This window comes from Scyliorhinus torazame, chromosome 14 (genome assembly GCF_047496885.1).
Source record: "Scyliorhinus torazame isolate Kashiwa2021f chromosome 14, sScyTor2.1, whole genome shotgun sequence".
Taxonomy (NCBI): domain Eukaryota; kingdom Metazoa; phylum Chordata; class Chondrichthyes; order Carcharhiniformes; family Scyliorhinidae; genus Scyliorhinus; species Scyliorhinus torazame.
The window spans coordinates 86,425,760-86,447,817 of NC_092720.1; positions in this window are offsets into that span (position 1 = coordinate 86,425,760).

Below are 22,058 nucleotides of genomic sequence, written 5' to 3' on the forward strand. Positions count from 1 at the left end.
TTATCAATACAACATTGAGTACAGACAATTGGATGATCATTGTTTTACCGATGCAATGTCAAGATAACACCCTGCATCCCAAGTGGAGTCCAGCATGGAGGATGTATTTTCCTTTTCACAGCCACAATTTGCCAATCACAGCAGATGACATTGGTGGAACAACCTGCAGGGTCTCTGTACGGTAAAGGTATATGACTATATCATAAATGTGTGGCCAACACCGACACTGGATTTGGAAATCAGGTCATCTTTTATGTGTAAAAATGAATATTCAATTGATAAAGGTGTGCTCTGTGGTGAGCCACTATGGAGTGGGATTTCCTAGAAGGTACAGGTTGCTATGTGATTTTTAGAAACTTTGTTTGGTGGCCAAGGTTAGTTAAGAGCACAAAAGACACAGGTCAAAATCCTCTGGCATCATGGTCAGGATGCTAAATATGATGGACAAGCCAAAGGTCTGTTGACCTCAGACAGGAATTTCTGGTCCTGCGGCGGGCAGCACAGAAAAATCTGCCCACAGTGAAAAAGTGTTGAGTATATTAAGCAGTAGAAAAGGAGCCACCATTGATGCCTTTGCAACCATGGCAATAGCTAGCTAGAGCGTGGTAGAAGCGGCACTTAGATTTTTCAGAATTCGAAAGGCAACAACTATATACTGTTATAGATAGCCATTCAAAGTTGTTGAGGCGTTTCCAAAGAATTGAAAAACTAGCAGAACTCTAGATATTTTACACAGTTTGCTTGCTGCTTACGAAATTCCAGAGAAAATTGTGTCCAACAATGGACCTCAGAATGAACGGGGTAAAACACAACAGAGTTCCAGCGTATTAACCTGTTTCAAATGGCCTAGCAGAGCGCACAATACAAATTATTATCTGTGCTTGTGTCTGTTAATACAAGTGAGGAGAAACATCAATAGTCATTGAATCACAAATTAGTGCGAGTCATTGTAGGGTAGAGTGAGAGAAAGAAGTCTGAAGTTGACCCAGAAAGTTAAAGTCAAAGAACAAAATGTTGAATGGTTGAAGTGGCTACCAAGAATAAGTGATAATATGTGATCCTTGCACATATTTGGTCAAAATGATTGGTCATGAAAAGGTTCATAAAGATCATATTTTATCTTTGGAGGTTCATAAAAAGAAGGAAGTTGGGAAGAATGAGTTTAATGAATGAGATAGTTGGGGTGGAAGTAGGTTCGAAGAGCTACTGCAACACAAGTTGTGCCTGAACTGAGTTCAGATTGAATCAGTCAGACAGTCATATCTGATGAAATGAAGATTTCAACTGACATTCAAGGGCACTATCAGTCTTTGTTGGAGAAAGCTTCTCCTCAGACTCATGCCTAGGTGGGTCAAGGTCCTTAGCCCAAGTTCTGCAAGTTTGGGTCAAGGAAAGAGGTATTATTTAAAGAATAGGAAGCCAGTGGCTAAGTTGGATTTACAAATAAATGAAAAACAGGAAATGTATAGAAGTTGTAAGCAATTTGAACTATTGTGTAACTTTTTCATCCAAGAGGGAGGGATGTGATATTACCCTTTTGTGGATCTTTGTAGATGTATATAAACAAACAAGAATAAATCAGTTTCAAAACTTGACTACCTTGTTGTACACAACCTCTTTTTGTTCTGCAGATATATCACAGTGTGAAAGCTCGGTGGTTATGTGCAATGCTTAAAATATTACTTCCCTGTAAGTTGCTTACAATGTAACTGTGACAGCAATTCAAAATGCACATTGATATCAGTAAAGGACTGTGGAACATCTTATAGATGGGAAAAGTGCTACTGAAATGCAAGTTCTTCTTTTCCTTTATTTCTGCTGATGAAAGTGTGACCATTGCAATATCACAGCAACCATTTCTGTCAGATTTCCCCAGGGCCAATTACAATACGGAATGGAAATTGTGTGGAAGGCAACCCAGCTCCACCCCTCCCCCACCTTCCATGATGTCACTAGTGTAAGGCCGGACAATTTTAATTACCATGTTTCACTTCCACAATTTTGACTTTCTGCCCACCTAGTTATGACTGACTGCAGTGTTCTTTAAGATAGCAGTATGGGAATGGTAAGGAGGTGACAAAGGTTGTTAATATAAGCGGCTTTATATAACTTTTTAGAGCAGAAGAATGAGCAGTTGCATTAACCGCTGAGAAATTAATTCATCTTTCCTTTTTTAAATGTATTCTTTAATTGCATGTAGGTATCACTGGCAAAGCCAACATTGTCCTTGAACTGATTGGCTTATAAAGCCATTTCAGCGGACAGTTAAGAGTTACTTTGGTCTGGAGTCACATGTAGGCCAGACCAAGTAAGGACAGTGGATTTCTTTCCTTAAAAGACATTAGTAAACCACATTGTTTTTTATCAGGGCTGGTTTAGCACACTGGGCTAAATAGCTCGCTTGTAATGCAGAACAAGGCAGCAACGTGGGTTCAATTCCCGTTCCGGCCTCCCCGAACAGGCGCCGGAATGTGGCGACTAGGGGTTTTTCATAGTAACTTCACTGAACCTACTTGTGACAATAAGTGATTGTTATTATTATTATTTTAGTTTCATGGTCACTATTATGTTTGCTTTCTTAAGGCAGCAAGGTGGCGCAGTGGTTAGCATTACTGCCTCACGGCGCCGAAGTCCCAGGATCGATCCCGGCTCTGGGTCACTGTCCGTGTGGAGTTTGCACATTCTTCGCGTGTTTGCTTGGGTTTCGCCCCCACAGCCCAAAGATGTGCAGGGTAGGTGGATTGGCCACACTAAATTGCCCCTTAATTGGAAAAAGTTAATTGGGTACTCTAAATTTTAAAAATAAATAAATAAATATTCACTTTCTTTCCAGGTTTTTAGGAATTGAATTTAAGTTCCACCAGCTGCCCTGGAGAGAGTTGAACCTGTATCACCAGAGCATTAGCCTGGCTTCTAACCTACTAGCCTAGTGACAATACCACAACACTACCATACCTCCCCTTCATATTTCGCTACAAGGCAATGTGGTAGCCCTACATTTTGCTATTTTCATCACAACAGTGGGCTTCTCTATCATGGGAAATCTGGGCCGAGACCTCACTTACTGAATATTTAACTTATTCTAAAAAAAAATGCAATACATCACAGAGAGATAAAGCTATAGTTTAAACTAGAGTACATAAAAAACCCAACAAGAACAACTTGGAGTCCCTGAGCTAGTGTAGATTTGAGCATTAAAATGCTACAGCAGCTGCAACATTATGCTGGCAGATAGCCCAGGTAGTGCAGTGTGATTTGAAAAAAGTCTTACCGTCTTTCAGAACCTCTAATCATCTGTCAGTAATTTGTTGGAAGACAGCCTGAAACAACTACAGAGAGGAGTCGACCACTCTTCCCTGATATTCAAATGTAGACTCTCTCCATCACTTTGTCATTGAGCCATTTCCACGTGATATTTTAGGGTCAAACTATGAATTAGTCACTGCAGCAAAATTTTTTTGAATGTTATGACAGTTATCACAATTGAATCATCAGCTTTGGAATCATCAATAGTCTGATTTTCCTGTGTCCCAAGCTAAAAAGGAGACCAGTAAAGGTATTAGTATCAAGCTGCTCTTGTGCTCCTATTCATGCTCCTGTTGCCAATGATCATTCTAACATTTCAGAACAAAAACTGTAAGAAGAATACAAACAAAGTATTATACTTTGCTATGACAACAATCTGAAGTTCTTGGGGAGAAACAGTAAGATTCCGTAAGGGTCATTCAGAAGCAGAACTACACGTGATGTTAAAATATGGATTCCTCTCTTCTCATTCTAGGCCCTCTCTGCTGGTACATGTATACCAAAGAATATGTGGTCAAACTTCAAAATGCAATTTACAGTACAGTACAGATAACATTACAATGTTCTTAAACCATTGGTGCTACTCATTCGTTATGTCTGTCTTTTAGCAGCTTTCTTCTAGACTCACGATTCAAACAATTAGAGATGAAGAGAAAATGCTGGAAAATCTCAGCAGGTCTGGAAGCATCTGTAGGGAGAGAAAAGAGCTAATGTTACGAGTCCAGATGACCTTTTGACTGTGGACATGCAGTCCAGCATGGTCAACGCCATGTTTCCAGGCGCAACCGGTGGGGGCGTAGGTGTGCGCAGCTACAGCTTGTCAGCAGATATTTAAAACATGCAACAAAGGGCGTGATTCAACCAAAAATTTCTAACTGTCATTTTGGGCAAGTTTGACGGGGTGTTTCTCACCTGCTTTTTGCGTAAGATCAACACTGCTATTCAACCACACTTGGTTATTTTTTTAGGCCTTGGGGTGTTTCTCCTCACTCAAGCCATCACGATAAATGTTTTCAACACTGGGGAGCTGAACTCGCCGGTGGGTCCAGCTCCTCAGAGATTGGGCTGCCATTTTGAAAGAGTGCCCTGATCTCTAAGTGAGCTTGCGGGTCGCCCACATCCCCCACCCATGGGAAATATCACCCTCTGCACACATGGGCATCACCACACACACTCACCGTCAAGCAAGCACACTCCATTATGGGGTTACTGAGGGGGCACCCCGCCCCAATCAGCCCTCCCAACTCCCCTTTTGGGCCCCCCCATTCAGACCAACCTCCCAACCTTTATGAAGCACCTTCATACTCACCCCTCACCCCTCACCCTTCACACTCCCCCATCCCTCTTTCATGGGCATTGCCACCTCAGGCCCAGACCTCAAGACCCCCTCTTTCAGCACTCCCCACCCCCCTTTCAGGCCCCCTTTCAGAACCCCCACCCTTAATTCCCCCCAACCACATGAAGCCCGTTCATACCCTCCTTTTACCTTGCACCCAGCATACCCTACAATCCCCATTTCATGGGCATGGTCCCCCTCAGGCCCAGACCATTGGCAGTGTCACCTGTACATCCTGGCGCTGCCACCCAGGCACCCTGGCAGTGCCCTGTCGCCCTGACAGTGCCACCTGGGCTCCTTGGCAGTGCCCCTGCCAGTGTCACAGGACCACCCTGGCATCTTGACAGTGCCAGGGTGACAATGACCGTGCTGCCGAGGACCAGTACTAAACTGCGCCTTGTCCAGGCCCCGTTGCGGAGGTCGTTAGTTCCCAGGCGTCAGGAGAATCAGTCACTTGCATATTTAAATAAGCCCAATGGTTCATTTAAATATGCTGATTCTTACCCAGTGAGGGTGAGATCCAGATCGCAATGTCTCGTGAGGTTCGGATGAATCTTGCGAGACATTTCTAGCATTCCCTCATCGTGTCACCAGGTCGGGCATGACGAGGCCAGTAAATCGCATCCAAAGTCTTTTTGCAAGAGGAAAATACACAGAATTTATCATCTGTCTATCACTGCTCAGAAAAAGCTTTACTTTCTAATCAACATAATGTAACTGCTACTTTTGAGAAGAGAAGCATATTGTCAGTCACTGAACACTGTGTATGGTTCAGTTCTCGTATTTCAATTTCTACTACACTGGTATAATAATAATCTTTATTAGTGCCACAAGTAAGCTTACAGTAACACTGCAATGAAGTTACGAAAATCCCCTGGTGCCTGTTCGGGTACACTTTGGGAGAATTCAGAATGTCCAATTCACCTATCAAGCAATATTTGTCTTTAAGAAATCTATTGACTGTTGAGGCAAACAACATTTATGTTGCATTACCCTGCACTATCTTATACTACCCTTCACCACAAGAAGATGGAAGAAGCCAGATTTGGCTGAGAGATCACAATATGAGGCGTAAGCCAGTCAGAGCATCATGGGCGGGATTCTCCACGCCGAAATCACGATCAGCGGGGGGCGGAGAATGGGCGTTGATGGCGAAATCCGGCGTAACGCCACTCCCGCGATTCTCCGGTCCCCAGAGATTCGGCCCGAATCGCGTATGCGTGGTATACGCGGCCCGGGTAGGGGACCATTGACAGAGGTCGCTGCGGCGATTCCGCGTGGACAACTGGCCGAGTTTCCGACGGCATGATTCTAGCCGCGTTTTGCCTGTCAGGGACGGCCAGCGGCGGCTGCGGACTGAGTCTGCAGCCGCCCTGATGGGGGGCGGGAGGGGGATCCTTCACCGGGGGGGCCTCACAGACGGCCAGGCAAGCGACCGGGTGGCACCAATCCGCGTGCGGGCGTGATCTCTGGGGAGGACCTACATTCCTAGTACCGCTCCGTGGGCTGAGTCCACCATGTCACACGGGGCGGCTGCCACAGCCCGCCGCCGTGCGCATGCGCGGACTCCTGACCAGAAGTGCAGGGCCCCATATCCACATCCAAAGGAAAGTCCAGAGTGAAACATCCGCGTTTTGACGCTGGCATGGGGACATATCCCCATATTGGAGAATCCCGCTCTATGTCATTGCAGGTGTCTTACTTAGTGAAGTGAAGATGAAGTACATATGGTGACACAGTGGTTAGCAGTGCTACCTCACAGCACCAGACCCAAGTTCAATTCCCACCTTGGGTGACTGTGGAATTTGCACTTTCTCCCTGTATCTGGGTGGATTTCCTCCCAAAGTCGAAAGATGTGCAGGTTAGCTGGGGTTACAGAGATAGGCCGAGACAGTGGGCCCAGGTAGGGTGCTCTTTCGGACTCGAATGGGCCGAATGGCCTCCTTCGGAACTGGAGGAATTCTATGATTCTATGTGTGAAAATATAGTTTGTGGTTTTCTAGATGTCGTGTGAATTTAGAAACATAGGTAAGACTACATTTTTAAACAAAGGCTCTGAGACAATTGCAGTAATTAAATCTTACTCAAGTACATTGTAACATAACCTACAATTACAATTCAGACTTACCTTGTGAGAATATAAGCATCAGGCTGTAAAAAGATAGCACGATAACAACAAATAAATGCCATTATTTAACATTTTTAATTCAAGTTAACAACTTCTTAAAATGTAATATTTTTACAGTTTTGATCTCTGCTTTTAATATTACAACGGAAAGAAAGAGATAAATAACACTGAATTTTAATTATACAACCTGCTCACAGCAGGGTAGCGTGTGGGAAACATGGCATTTTCAGCAGGTGTTTGTCAGTGGTTTTTAACCCAGCTAATTAGAGTGAGTGGGCATGATGACCCGCATGAATCTATTTCAGCTTAACTATTTAAATGGACTCTGCCGTGATCAGATGTAAAGCATTGTAGATATCTTTAGACATTGCCAGTACCTGGTACTGTGGTGACACAACATATCAAGGCAGCACAATGCTTCAATATCTCTATGGAGATCATGCTGTGCACTGTACAGGCCCACAGTGAGCATGGCAGGAGGAAAGATGCCTGCTGCAGAAACAAAGGAATCATGGTCAGAAGTCACAGAGGTCAGCATGAGTTTCTTGCCACATTGCTGGATATAGTGCTGGTAAAGGTTTTATGACAACAGGCACTGAGAAATCATAACTGGCACAATGGTGACCTGGCACTATTTACTTTGACAATTCTAATTCATGTCTTTCACCTCCCACATGATCTTCAAGTGGGCTACAGGAGATGGTGCAGAAGAAGAATGAAGACTCCTCAGAGGAGGTTATTCACTTTGAGGATACAACATCACCTGACTCATGACCACCTTTGCGGAAAGACCAAGAGATGTAGTTTTGTTGTCACATAGTGAAGCATGCATCACAACTGAGCAAAAGCAGGTGATGGAGACAGGAACAGCAATGGAGAGAGCCTAGAGGGTGCAGGATCGTCCAAGGTCTACGTAGTTGCACGTTGATGTTGAGCATTGGGAGCCGTGGGTGGAAAGGACAATTCTGGAGTAGCAGCAGAAAATGTGTAAGGTTCTATGAGCCTATCCAGCTGCACTCCTCACAAGTGAAGAGGGGTTGTTGGAGTTTGTCCCGAACTTGGGTGTTATGATGTTTCAGGCCATTGCAATGCTATCGACATCCAAAGCAAGAGTAGCCACCAGCACGGAGCTTCAGATGCTTCAGCTCACCGAGTGCACGCTGACCCACACACTCAAACTGACACATTATGTAGGGCTGATGAAAACCTAGCTTCTCCATTCAGTCCTTCAGAGAAGTATAGCAAAATGCTCTCCAGTTCTTGATGACAGCACACGCTGGCGCTCCCGCGCATGAGCCAACTCGCACCGGCTGGTGGAGGCCATTTGGCGCTGGTTGGCGCGTCGCCGGTTGGTGTGGCACCAAGCCCTTCTGCACCAGTTGGCGCGGCGCCAACATCGCCGGTGCCGGCCTAGCCCCTGAAGATGCGGAGGATTCCACACCTTACGGGCGGCCCGACGCCGGAGTGGTTCACGCCACTCGTCTGCACCGGTACGGCCCGTCCCGCCAGGTAGAGGAGAGTCCCGCCCCAGGTCTGCTTGGTGGGGCATGTCATTTATATAGCTGACACCAGTCTCCTGAAGCACCTATTCTACTCGGTGCTTGGTTGCAGTCGGAAACTCCTGGAAAGCCAATGGAACCGTCTTAGAGGTGTCCTCAAAGCATTCCTGAAGAGATTAAACATCCCCACCAACTCATGGCAGTCCCTGCCTTGTGAGGCAGCAGTAGCCTTTTCTCACATTCTTCAAGTTATCTGTGCATGAAAAATATTAATGGAAGTTTATTCAGGAGGGCAGCGAGTGCATCGAGAGACTTAATTGGGAACAGGCAGAGGTGAAGTTGAGGTGTCGGAGAGCGCGTGCCAACCTTCAAACACCTCATCTGCCCAACTCTTCGAACACCACCTGCATATCATCCTCAATCCCAAACAACAACCTGAGAAGAATTATTCCTTTAAACAATGAAATGCTGAACTACTAATATTTATATTTTGGCATGTTTTATAAGCAATGTTGTCATCTTCCCAGTCAAAAATGTCTGGCTAAAACGTTGTAATCTCTTCAGTATGTTCAGAACTATAATCTTTCTCTTCATTGCTCAGAAAGGGCAGACAGAAGTCTCCCTCGTGACAAAGCCAATCGGAAAATCCTGGCAATGGACTTTCTGCCATTTTCTGATGAGTTCCAACAGTCTCTTGCAAGAGTTACAACATGAGATGGCACAGAATCTTTGAGGAAATTCAGGCCTCACATTGAATTAGTAAAACTTTGATAATGCTTCAATGTGCAAAGTGAAACATGTTCAATGCAATGAGCTCCCGTTCGAATTATCATTATAAAGTAGCAGAAATGACTGCTGAAAAACCAAGGAACATCAAGATTAAATTAATTGAAATGATACTAATATTATAAAGCACCACAATTATTCAATACCCCAACGATTGCTATCATTTGATAGAAATATGCAATTATTTTTAAACATTTTCAACTCTGCAAAACAAAAACACCATGGGCGGGATTCTCCGCGAACCAGCGGATCAAGCCACTCCGGCACCGAGGAGTGGCATGAACCACTCTGGTGTTGTGCCATGGGGGCACCCCCGGGTCTAGATCGCGTCCCCCCGAGGACTCTGCAGGCCGCCCGTGGAGCCAGATCCCGCCGGTAAGGACCTGTTTTGATTTACCCCGGCTGGACCGGCCGTAAACGGGCAGCCACTCGGCCCATCGCGGGCCAGAGAATCGTCGGGGGGGGGCGTGCCAACGGCCCCCGACCGGCGCTGTGCGATTCGCGCCCCTTCCAAAACCCCAGCGCCGGAGAATTCGGCAGCCGGCGGGGGCGGGATTCATGCCGACCCCCCGCCGATTCTCCGACCCGGCGGGGGGGGTCACAGAATCCCGCCCCATGTGCTCAGCATGAATCCTAGCCTATGCATTATAGATAATGAAAGTTAGATGGAAACAATGTCTGAGAAGATTAATTAGTTTTCAACAAGGTGAGTTGTTACAAACACACTTCTGCTTCAAACAAAACTAATTAAGGTAGAATTTTTTTTTAAATGAAATTTTAAAATCCTGGAGAATTAGAGAATGTTGCAAAAACTCATATTCATCTTAACTGATAGACTCTTCCATTATCGTATTTGTAATTCAGACTAACTGTTTCTGCATTGTGTGAAGCAGCAGTCGATTTTCCATACATTCTTAAATTCATCTGTGCATGAAAAGTATTAACGAAGGACTGTTTACCACCAAAGTCATACACTTTACTTTCGTAGTCTAATTAAGTCCATAATATTTGTGTCTACTGCAAGTAGCTCAAAATCCAGGGTACCATAGCAACCACAAGACCAGTTTTATGAGCTTTCCTCCTTGACACATAAAAAGACTCATAAGCTGGTGAGTGAAGCATCTTAACAAAATATATTTTCTTCAAAATTAAAAGAAATGCCTTCTGTTTTTTTTCTGCTATTAACAATTAAATTTGAATTCAACGATCATGATTTGTTTATTAATGAGCATATATGCTCACCTAGTTATTTTCTCGGGTGTTACTTGATGTTCCTTGTGATAAAGCCACTCTACTTATTGATTCATTTACAGTCAATGTACAATCAGCCAGATTTCACTTAATTTTCATTTTTGAACATCTTGGAGAATTATTTTCCTGATGCCGTTTTTATGGCAATTAGCTGGTGTTCATATTATGGTGTCACCGAACCACGAAGGTTAAAATAGAAATGTTCCTTCTGTTTTTACTGGAAGCACTTAGAAGATACAAATGGGAGTAACAGCCTTAATTATGCTACTTGTGCAATTTCCCAACTGCAATGAAAGCAGTAATTTGTGACATAATTAAGTCATGCCTACAGCATTATGAATAGGACTAACTGAAGCACACTCAGGACCATTTTCTATTTAATAATGTTACCAAAATGGAGACCTGAAAAAGGAGTGTGATATTGTTAATGGACTGTAACATGGCATTTGACGTTTTCTAGTGGATTCATAACTTCATAGAATCATAGAATCATAGAAGTTTACAGCATGGAAACAGGCCCTTCGGCCCAACCAGTCCATGCCGCCCAGTTTTTACCATTAAGCTAGTCCCAGTTGCCCGCACTTGGCCCATAACCCTCTATACCCATCTTACCCATGTAACTATCTAAATGCTTTTTAAAAGACACAATTGTACCCGCCTCTACTACTACCTCTGGCAGCCCATTCCAGACACTCACTACCCTCTGAGTGAAGAAATTGCCCCTCTGGGCCCTTCTGAATCTCTCCCCTCTCACCTTAAACCTATGCCCTCTAGTTTTAGACTCCCTTACCTTTGGGAAAAGATGTTGACTATCTACCTTATCTATGCCCCTCATTATTTTATAGACCTCTATAAGATCACCCCTAAGCCTCCTACGCTCCAGGGAAAAAAGTCCCAGTCTATCCAGCCTCTCCTTATAACTCAAACCATCAAGTCCCGGCAACATCCTAGTAAATCTTTTCTGCACTCTTTCTAGTTTAATAATATCCTTTCTATAATAGGGTGACCAGAACTGCACACAGTATTCCAAGTGTGGCCGTACCAATGTCTTGTACAACTTCAACAAGACGTCCCAACTCCTGTATTCAATGTTCTGACCAATGAAACCAAGCATGCCGAATGCCTTCTTCACCACCCTGTCCACCTGCGACTCCACCTTCAAGGAGCTATGAACCTGTACTCCTAGATCTTTTTGTTCTATAACTCTCCCCAACGCCATACCATTAACTGAGTAGGTCCTGGCCTGATTCGATCTGCCAAAATGCATCACCTCACATTTATCTAAATTAAACTCCATCTGCCATTCGTCGGCCCACTGGCCTAATTGATCAAGATCCCGTTGCAATCCTAGATAACCTTCTTCACTATCCACTGTGCCACCAATCTTGGTGTCATCTGCAAACTTACTAACCATGCCTCCTAAATTCTCATCCAAATCATTAATATAAATCACAAATAACAGTGGACCCAGCACCGATCCCTGAGGCACACCACTGGTCACAGGCCTCCAGTTTGAAAAAGAACCCTCTACAACCACCCTCTGTCTTCTGTCGTCCAGCCAATTTTGAATCCAATTGGCAACCTCACCCTGGATCCCGTGAGCTTTAACCTTCTGCAACAACCTACCATGCGGTACCTTGTCAAAGACTTTGCTAAAGTCCATGTAGACAACGTCTACTGCACTGCCATCATCTACCTTCTTGGTCACCCCCTCAAAAAACTCAATCAAATTTGTGAGACATGATTTTCCACGCACAAAGCCATGCTGACTGCCCCAAATCAGTCCTTGTCTCTCTAAATGCTTGTAGATCCTGTCTCTCAGAATACCTTCTATTAACTTACCTACTACAGACGTTAGGCTCACCGGTCTGAAGTTCCCAGGCTTTTCCCTGCTGCCCTTCTTAAACAAGGGCACAACATTCGCCACTCTCCAATCTTCAGGCACCTCACCTGTGGCTGCCGATGATTCAAATATCTCTGTTAGGGGACCCGCAATTTCCTCCCTAGCCTCCCACAACATCCTGGGATACATTTCATCAGGTCCCGGGGATTTATCTACCTAGATGCGCTTTAAGACTTCTAGCACCTCTTCCTCTGTAATATGCACACTTCTCAAGACATCACTATTTATTTCCCTTAGTTTCCTAACATCCATGCCTTTCTCCACCGTGAATACCGATGAGAAATATTCATTCAGGATCTCACCCAACTCTTGTGGCTCTGCACATAGATGTCCTTGTTGATCCTTAAGAGGCCCTACTCTGTCCCTAGTTACTCTTTTCCCCTTTATGTATCTGTAGAATCTCTTTGGATTCTCCTTTGCATTATTTGCCAAAGCAATTTCATGTCCCCTTTTTGCCCTCCTGATTTCCCTCTTAACTCTATTTCGACAATCTCTATACTCTTCAAGGGATCCACTTGATCCCAGTTGTTTATGTACGTCATATGCCTCCTTCTTCTTTTTGACCAGAGTCTCAATATCTCGAGTCATCCAGGGTTCCCTACTTCTACCAGCCTTGCCCTTCACTCTAAAGGGAATGTGCTTACCCTGCACCCTGGTTAACACATTTTTAAAAGCCTCCCATTTACCAGCCGTCCCTTTGCCTGCCAACAGTCTCCCCCAATCTACCTCTGAAAGTTCCTGTTTGATACCATCAAAATTTGCCTTGCCCCAATTAAGAATTTTAACTCTTGGGCCAGACCTATCATTCTCCATAGCTATCTTAAAACTAATGGAGTTATGGTCACTTGTCACAAAGTGATCCCTCACTAACACTTCTGTCACTTGCCCTTCCTTATTTCCCAAGACGAGGTCAAGTTTTGCCCCCTCTCTAGTCGGTCCATCCACATACTGAATGAGAAATTCCTCCTGAATACACTCAACAAATTTCCCTCCATCCAAGCCCCTAATGCTATGGCTGTCCCAGTCAATGTTGGGAAAGTTAAAGTCCCCTACTATTACCACCCTATTTTTCTTGCAGCTATCTGTAATCTCCTTACATATTTGCTCCTCAATTTCCCGCTGACTGTTTGGGGGCCTGTAGTACAGTCCTATCAAGGTGATCTCTCCCTTCTTATTTTTCAGTTCCACCCATATAGACTCAGTGGGCGAACCCTCGGATATATCCCCTCTAAGTACTGCCATAATGTTCTCCCTAATCAAAAACGGCACTCCCCCTCCTCTCTTACCTCCTGTTCTATCCTTTCTATAGCATCTGTACCCCGGAACATGGAGCTGCCAGTCCTGCCCCTCCCTTAGTCATGTTTCAGTCATAGCTATAATATCCCAGTCCCATGTGCCCATCCATGCCCTGAGTTCATCCGCTTTGCCCGTCAGGCCCCTTGCATTGAAATAAATGCAGTTTAATGTAGACATTCCTTGCTCTCTGCCCTGCTTTCTCTGGTCATGCTTTACACGCTCTCCCTTCCTGCCTTTTGTTTCCGTCCCCACTGACTTCCTACATCGGTTCCCATCCCCCTGCCACATTAGTTTAAACCCTCCACAACTGCACTAGCAAACACACCCCCGAGAACATTGGTTCCGGTCCCACCCAGATGCAGACCGTCCGATTTGTACAGGTCCCACCTCCCCCAGAACCGGTCCCAATGTCCCAGGAATTTGAAACCCTCCCTCTTGCACCATCTCTCAAGCCACGTATTCATCCTAGCTATCCTGTCATTCCTACTCTGACTATCACGTGGCACTGGTAGCAATCCTGAGATTACTACCTTTGAGGTCCTACTTTTTAGTTTAACTCCTAACTCCCTAAATTCAGCTTGTAGGACCTCATCCCGTTTTTTACCTATATCGTTGGTGCCTATATGCACCACGACAGCTGGCTGTTCACCCTCCCACTCCAGAATGCCCTGCAGCCGCTCCGAGACATCCTTGACCCTTGCACCAGGGAGGCAACATACCAACCTGGATTCTCGTTTGCGTCCGCAGAAGCGCCTGTCTATTCCCCTTACAATTGAATCCCCTATCACTATAGCTCTGCCACTCTTTTTCCCGCCCTTCTGTGCAGCAGAGCCAACCACGGTGCCATGAACCTGGCTGCTGCCACCTTCCCCTGGTGAGCCATCTCCCCCAACAGTTTCCAAAACGGTAAATCTGTTTTGGACGGAGATGACCGCAGGGGATCCCTGCACTGCCTTCCTACTCTTCCTCTGTCTGTTGGTCACCCATTCCCTATCTGCCTCAGTAATTTTAATCTGCGGTGTGACCAACTCACTGAATGTGCTGTCCACAACTTCCTCAGCATCGCGGATGCTCCAAAGTGAGTCCATCCGCAGCTTCAGAGCCGTCAAGCGGTCTAACAGGAGCTGCAGTTGGACACACTTCTTGCAGATGAAGGAGTCAGGGACACCAGAAGGGTCCCTGACTTGCCACATCTCACAAGAGGAGCATGACACGGGTCTGAGCTCTCCTGCCATGACTTAAACCTGAAGTTAAATTTGAACTACACTACACAGCTAAGAGAAAGTCAAAGAGAGAGAAATCACTTACCAGTCACAAGCCAATCACTTACCTGCTGGCTGTGATGTAATTGCTCCCGAGACTCCTTCACAGGTCTGCTTCTCTGCACCTCCTTAAGATGAGCACCAAATTCCCTTAACTAGTTAATTAATTTACTTAATTAATTGGATTTTTTTTTTTTTTTGGAAACTCACCCCCAAACACCAAAAAACACAGCCCTCACTCACCTCTTACCCGAACTCAGCCTTCCCCAAACTCAGATACACTCTGTTTGCCTCCAGCACTCTGTTTCTAAAGGCACTTCAGCCACACCCTTTGTATCCTTCCTGATTTACAGTCAGCCAATAGGCCTGCTCCCGAAACTGATCTCCCGAAACTGATCTCCCGAAACTAACAGCTGACCTGCAAGGTAAGGAAGTTGTTAAGCAGTACTTACCTCACCCAGGCCGCGACCTTTTAAACTGTCTGCTCTGCCTCGCAGCTCCCGCGCTTTTTCAATCTCCCGCGCTGTTTCCAAAGTCCCGGCTCTCTCTCTCTCCCGCTCCCAGCTGACCTGCAAGGTAAGGAGATTGTTAACCAAAAATGGATTAAAGAACGGAAGATTAGAGTAAAACAAGGAAATAGCAAATCTTTGCTCGCTATGGTGCTAATCAAGGAGAGAATTTCAAGGTATACAGGTTCCAAAAAACAAGACCTGTTCAATGAGGGACAAAATGTAGAAGGCATATCTCCTGTTACAGTCATGGCATAAATTGTATTGGGAGATGGGTACTTGACTTTTAAAAAGCAACATGGAATATTGACACTGTCCCTCCAAGAAGTGGACTCCAGGGGAGTTAGCATTTTCTGGATTTTGGATAACGATAGACATGACCACATACATCTGGGAAGTTACTTAAAATGCAGTTGGCCTTCCCAAGTGCTCATTGACTACCCCTCACCATTTCAATGGAAAACATTTAGAATTACAATAGTTCTTGACCTGCTGGCCCCTTAAATTTTAATTTCAAATAAAACCATTCTGTAAGGATGATTAAAGCTGGAATGTTGATGGGATTTCAAATATTTCCCCATCATGTGTCAATTATAATTGTCTTTGGTCTGTTGTGTGGACAATGGAATGCATGGATACTGTCATCACATGACTGAAACTGGTGAAAGAGGGGGGGCCAATGTCTTATTAATCCACAAGGACAGCCCAGCAAGGAAGCCTGGGACCAGATCCTCAGAAAGACAGTGCTCACCCAGCAAAATAAAAGAGCCCTGTGTTATGGGCCAGGGTTTAGAGAACCCCAAAGTGTATCATGGAGTTCACCTGACCCACAACTTTTACTATATTGTGGTATGGGGAGCATACGGCCCACTCTACATGTGTGGTGCAGCAGAAATGGAAAAGTATTTTTTTAAAGCAAAACAATGTTTATTCTATGAACTCAAGTTAACCTTTTTAAAACATACATTGAACATCTTAGCAACCATAAATTCAAATACAATCCCCAAAGAATACAATACTAAGTAATCCTTTAAGCTTTCCTTTTTAACATCCATACGACTTAAAAACAAATCCTTTATCAGAAGCACATCAGGTTAAAGTCACGACTGAAAACATTTATAAGTCTGAATTCACCAAATGATCAAGAGATAGTCTTTTGATGGCAGAGAGAACAGCAGTACACCTGCTTGGTCTGGCTTCAGCTCCAACACTGAAAACGAAACTAAAACACACCCTGCAGACTGCTCAAAAGCAAAAGTAAAAAGCTGCCAGACAGGCCAGCTCCACCCACTCTCTGACATCACTGCAGTAGTAAACACCCATTTATTAAAGGTACTCTCACGACAAATATTTATATACACACCCATTTTAAACACCCATTTCTTAAAGGTACTCTCACATGACACCTGCCTCAAACAGAAAGTCATCTCGGGCAAATAAGAAAATATAATTAGTTTAACCTGCAAGATTACATTTCTTCACAATAGAGGCTTGACCATAATTTCAACTAAAAAGCCAGACAGTTCGAACCTCCATTTGGTTTCATGGAAACAGGAAATCATCTTAAAGCCTGCAATGTTTTTTAACCATCTTCTAAAAGACTGTAAAGAAGTGGGCGGTTGCGGTTCTACTCTTCTAGTAAACTAAATGCAGGGGTTAGAGCTCTAAAAATCATGGGCGCGATTCTCCACTCCCACGCCGGTTGGGAGAATCGCCAGGGCCACCAAAATTTCCAGGGACGCCGGTCTGACGCCCTCCCGCGATTCTCCCAAGTGGCGGGAACGGTCCGGTCGAGTTTCGCGGGCCGCAGAATCACCAGAGATCCCCAAAATGGCGATTCTCCGGCACCCCCGCTATTCTGAGGCCGGGATGGGCCGAGTGGCCAGGCCAAAACGGCGGATTCCCCCCGGATCCGTCCACACCTGGTTGCTACAGTCGTGGGCGGTGCGTGAACGCTGGGGGGGATCCTGCACCGGGCTTCACCTTGAATGTGGGGTGGCCCGCGATCGGTGCCCACCGATCATCGGGCCGTCCTCTCTGAAGGAGGACCTCCTTCCTTCCGCGGCCCCGCAAGATCCGTCCCCCATCTTCTTGCGGGACGGATTTGGACAGGACGGCAACCACGCATGCGCGGATGACGTCCATTATGCGGCGCCGGCCGCGTCATCTATTCGGCGCCGCTTTTACGCGGGCGACAAGGCCTGGCGCGGGTAGATGACGCGGCCCCGACACTGGCCAATTGTCAGGGCCTGAATCGGTCGGGACCGGGGCCGTTCCGCGCCGTCGTGAACCTTGACGGTGTTCACGATGGCGCGGCCACTTCGGCGTGGGGGTGGAGCCCCATGGCCAAGGTTCTCCGACCCAGCCTCGAGTGGCCGAGTCCCGCCAGCGTGGGTTACTCGGGTCCCACACGGCGGGACCTGGAAGGTGATTGTACTGGGACCGTCCTGGGGGGGAGGGGGGGGGGGGGGGAGGAACCGACCCGGGGGGGGGGGAGGGGGGGTGCAAGGTGGCCCACGATCGGGGCCATCGGTGGGCGGGGTGGTTCCGTGGGGGCCTATGTTCCTCCTCGCCGGGCCCCTGCAGGCGTCCGCCATATTGCCCAGGGGCCGGTGCGGAGAGGGGAACTCCCGCGCATGCGCGGACACATGCCGGCCGTTCAGCGGATGCACGAACTCGCGCAGGCCGTTCCGCGCCAACTGGAGCTGTGGAGACCGCTCCGGCGCCAACCAGGCCCCCTAGGAAGGGGTGAATCCCTCACTTTCGGGGGCTGTTGACGCCGGAGTGGTTGGTGCCGGTTTTCATGCCGGCGTGGGGACATAGACCCATTATTAGAGAATCCCGCCCCCTCTTTTCTCATGTGTTTGGGGACTTGGGGCGAGATTCTCCGACCCCCCGCCGGGTCGGAGAATCGCCGGGGGCTGGCGTGAATCCCGCCCCCGCCGGTTGCCGAAGTCTCCGGCACTGGAGATTCGGCGAGGGCGGGTATCGCGCCGGTTGGCGGGCCCCCCCGCTCGATTCTCCGGCCCTGATGGGCCGAAGTCCCGCCGCTAAAATGCCTGTCCCGCCGGCGTATATTAAACCACCTACCTTACCGGCGGGACAAGGCGGTGCAGGCGGGCTCCGGGCTCCTGGGGGGGGGCGCGGGGCGATCTGGCCCCGGGGGGTGCCCCCACGGTGGCCTGGCCCGCGCGATCGGGGCCCACCGATCCGCGGGCGGGCCCGTGCCGTGGGGGCACTCTTTCCCTTCCGCCTCCGCCACGGTCTCCACCATGGCGGAGGCGGAAGAGACTCCCTCCACTGCGCATGCATGGGAATGCCATCAGCGGCCGCTGACGCTCCTGCGGATGCGCCGCCCGGAGATGTCATTTCCGCGCCAGCTGGCGGGGCACCAAAGGCCTTTTCCGCCAGCTGGCGGGGCGGAAATTCGTCCGGCGCCGACCTAGCCCCTCAATGTTGGGGCTCGGCCCCCAAAGATGAGGAGCATTCCGCACCTTTGGGGCGGCGCGATGCCCGTCTGATTTGTGCCGTTTTGGGCGCCAGTCGGCGGACATCGCGCCGTTTCCGGAGAATTTCGCCCTTGGTGTTTGTTGCATTTACATTTCAGATGTTGTGGAAATAAACATTTCGCCTTTCCTGTGATTTAAACTTGCAAGTAAGTTTATCATGTCTGTTCTTTAAAGACCCAGCACTCAAAGGGCTCGAACACTTCTTCTCAAAAATATATCATATTGTGGTATATTCCCCCAAGAGGGGGAAGAAAAGGGTAAGATTTTGCTACATCTCTCCCTGTCTGTGACGAGGGTATGCAGAAGCATGGGGTAAAGCTAGTTGTCCTGTAGCGAAAATATCTCATCCTCGGAATCATTTTGGCAAATCTCCCCTCACCCATCAAGGACATTCACTTCATTCCTAAAGTGTGTTGTCCAGAACTGGATGCAATGAGCAGGATTATCTATTTCAGAAACTAAGTGTTGATGCCAGGGCTGAATTGTTGACCTCTAGAACAACTAAATTGGCCCCGGTTCCGGCGCAATTCATGATCCGATAAGGGCCAGCACCGGTGCCACACGGAACTCAAGCAATTCCAATGAAAACCGGTGTCCAATTCGCCAGGGTCGGGATTAGCACTCGAGAGGCTGACAAGCTGCAGCAGCATATCAGTACTCCACTCCTGAAACACCCCCCATCCCACCCCCCGCCAGCCAACAAGGAGGCAGCATGAAGAGCTGTAGACCTTACTGGACTGAGTGGAAGTGAGGTGGACCACCCTGTTCCCTGGCGTGGGAAGGAGGCTGCCACAGGCTGCAGTACACCGGGCCAGGGTGCAGGTGGCAGAGGCCGTGAGCACCACGGGCTTCATCGCCAGAACCGGTCATTAGAGCAGAAAGAAGATGCACAACCTCCTCAGGGCGGCCAGGGTGAGTGGGCAGCACCATGCCCTGGCATTGACCACCGTCCCAACCACTTGTAACCCCCACCCCCCCACTCATAGGATGAGCATACCCCGCCCACCGGCATTGGACGTGCAGCCCACCCTGCTCCACATTCCAGCACCCATACCGCTCGCCATGTCCACAAAAGCCACAGGTGCCCACCCCCTGTACCCCTGTACTGCCCGCGTCTGACTGCCTAACGATGTGCGCTTTCTGTCTCCCACCACCGTCACCCCCCCACCTCCCAAGAGAAGATGGTGCATTGCTGGAGAGAGAGAGAGAGAGAGAGAGAGAGAGAAGACCGGAAGGAGTCCCCCGTACCTGCGGCCCCTCGCCACTGTGCAATGGTGGGCAATGGACCTTGTCAGTGGTCAACTGGACATTGCAATGGCACTCCAGAGCTTGGCCCAGTTCCAACGTGTTATGGCTGAGGGCGCTGTCGGCATTGCCCGGGCGGTGGCTGACCTGTGAGCGGAGGAGGGCTTTGTGTGGTGCAGGATTTCTGGGTTGGGCTCGAAAGGAAAGTTTTAATGTGAGTGAGTTATTGGAATTGGATTGAGTCAACCTCCATGCCTTAGATGCCTAGTTCAAGGCTCACTGGATCAATACATTCCCATGTCCCTGAATGTTCCGATTGTCCGCGTCAAAGTCCTCATCCTGTGCATTCCCAGGCTCACCCTCCGACTCATCACTGGAGTTATCCTCCCTGGCCATGTTAAATTCTGGCCCAGTGTTTCTAAAATTGGTGGCGAAACTGCAATACCAGTTTTATGCTCATGTGTCAAGTTGTAAACTTGGTTCAGAGATTCAAGTTCAGGTGAAACAGGTAGAAAATCAGGAATAATTTTAGCAGGATGTACAAGTCTAATTTAGTTCCCAACAGGAAATAGGTTCCGACTCCAAAATTGCGGCAGGCACTAATTTGACTCCAAATTGCAATTCTCCAGGGTGGCACGGTAGCACAGTGGTTAGCACTGCTGTCTACAGCATTGAGGACTTCGGTTTGATCCCTGCCCCGGGCCGCTGTCTGTGTGAGTTTGCACGTTCTCCCCGTCTCGGCGTGGGTTTCGCTCCCACAAGTCAAAGGTGGATTGCCCGCGCTAAATTGCCCTTTAATTGGAAAAACAATAATTCGGCGCTCAAAATTTTTTTTTTAAAAATTCCCAATTTTCCGTCACCTCAACAGCGGCGTCAAAATGGTCCAGAACGCACGTACAGTAGACACCGTTTGCACATCATTAGCGAGCACGACCCGGTATTCTCCGGGGCTTCTGCGATCTCAGCTTCCATTGGCCCGGGTTCCCGATGGCATCGTGAAACTGACGTCGTAGCTGATGAGGGAGAGAGAGAGGAGATAGCACACAGAGAGGAGCTACTGTAGGCTGCCAGGCGGACACTGGCTGGAGTTGGGGGGGGGGGGTGGGGAGGGGCTGCCAGCGCTGGGGGTGATGATGGAATGGGCTGAGTGGCAGGGGCGACGCTGCACAGGACTGGGGCGGTGTCCAGTCTGGGACAGCCATGGCTGTGGCCTGCAAGTCAGCCAACTTGCTGCACACGCCACTGACCACCCACCTTGGCCACTGGTTCTGCAGAGTGACGTTAGCCATATGGGTGCCCCCACAACCCACCCCCGCACCGCACCCTCTGTCATACACCCTCCCCCCCACCCGGCTGCCACCCACCAGCGTGGCATCAGGTGGCCCACTCAGGGCAACGGCCACTGTAGCCCCTATAGGGGGCACCAGCAGGAGCCGCGGAACATACTACTGGCATGGGGATCAGGGGTTATGGGGAGAAGGCAGGAGAATGGGGATGAGAAAATATCAGCCATGATTGAATAGCGGAGCAGTCTCGATGGGCCAAGTGGCCTAATTCTGCTCCTAGGTCTTATGGTCTTATGGGCAGCCGACGGTATCCCTAGCATCAGGGACGAGCACCAGGGCCCCACGGTGCTGGGTAACAATGGGGCCAGGGGTGCAGGGGGACATGCGGGAGCAGAGCCCGAAGTGCCAACTGGGGCCACCATGTAGCCATTTGGACCTGGTTGAGCGTGGGGGTACGCACCATGCTAACATGTCGGACGTTCACCCCCTGTAGACAATTGGAATTCAACCACCAATAGTGGCCTTCCTGCTAGCCACCGCAGCCCTGGAGGATGCCCTGTGGCTGGACAATCTGGCTCTGTTCGAGGAGGAGGAGGAAGCTGCAGCAACGAAGTGTGCTCCAGAGGAATCAGAGCAACCACCTACGATGGAGAGCCAACAGGCTGGAGGAGGTGCCAAGGGGGCACCACATGAGGCCACGCGTGTACCAGCAGCGTCTCTCATTTGCGGACCTGCAGGACCT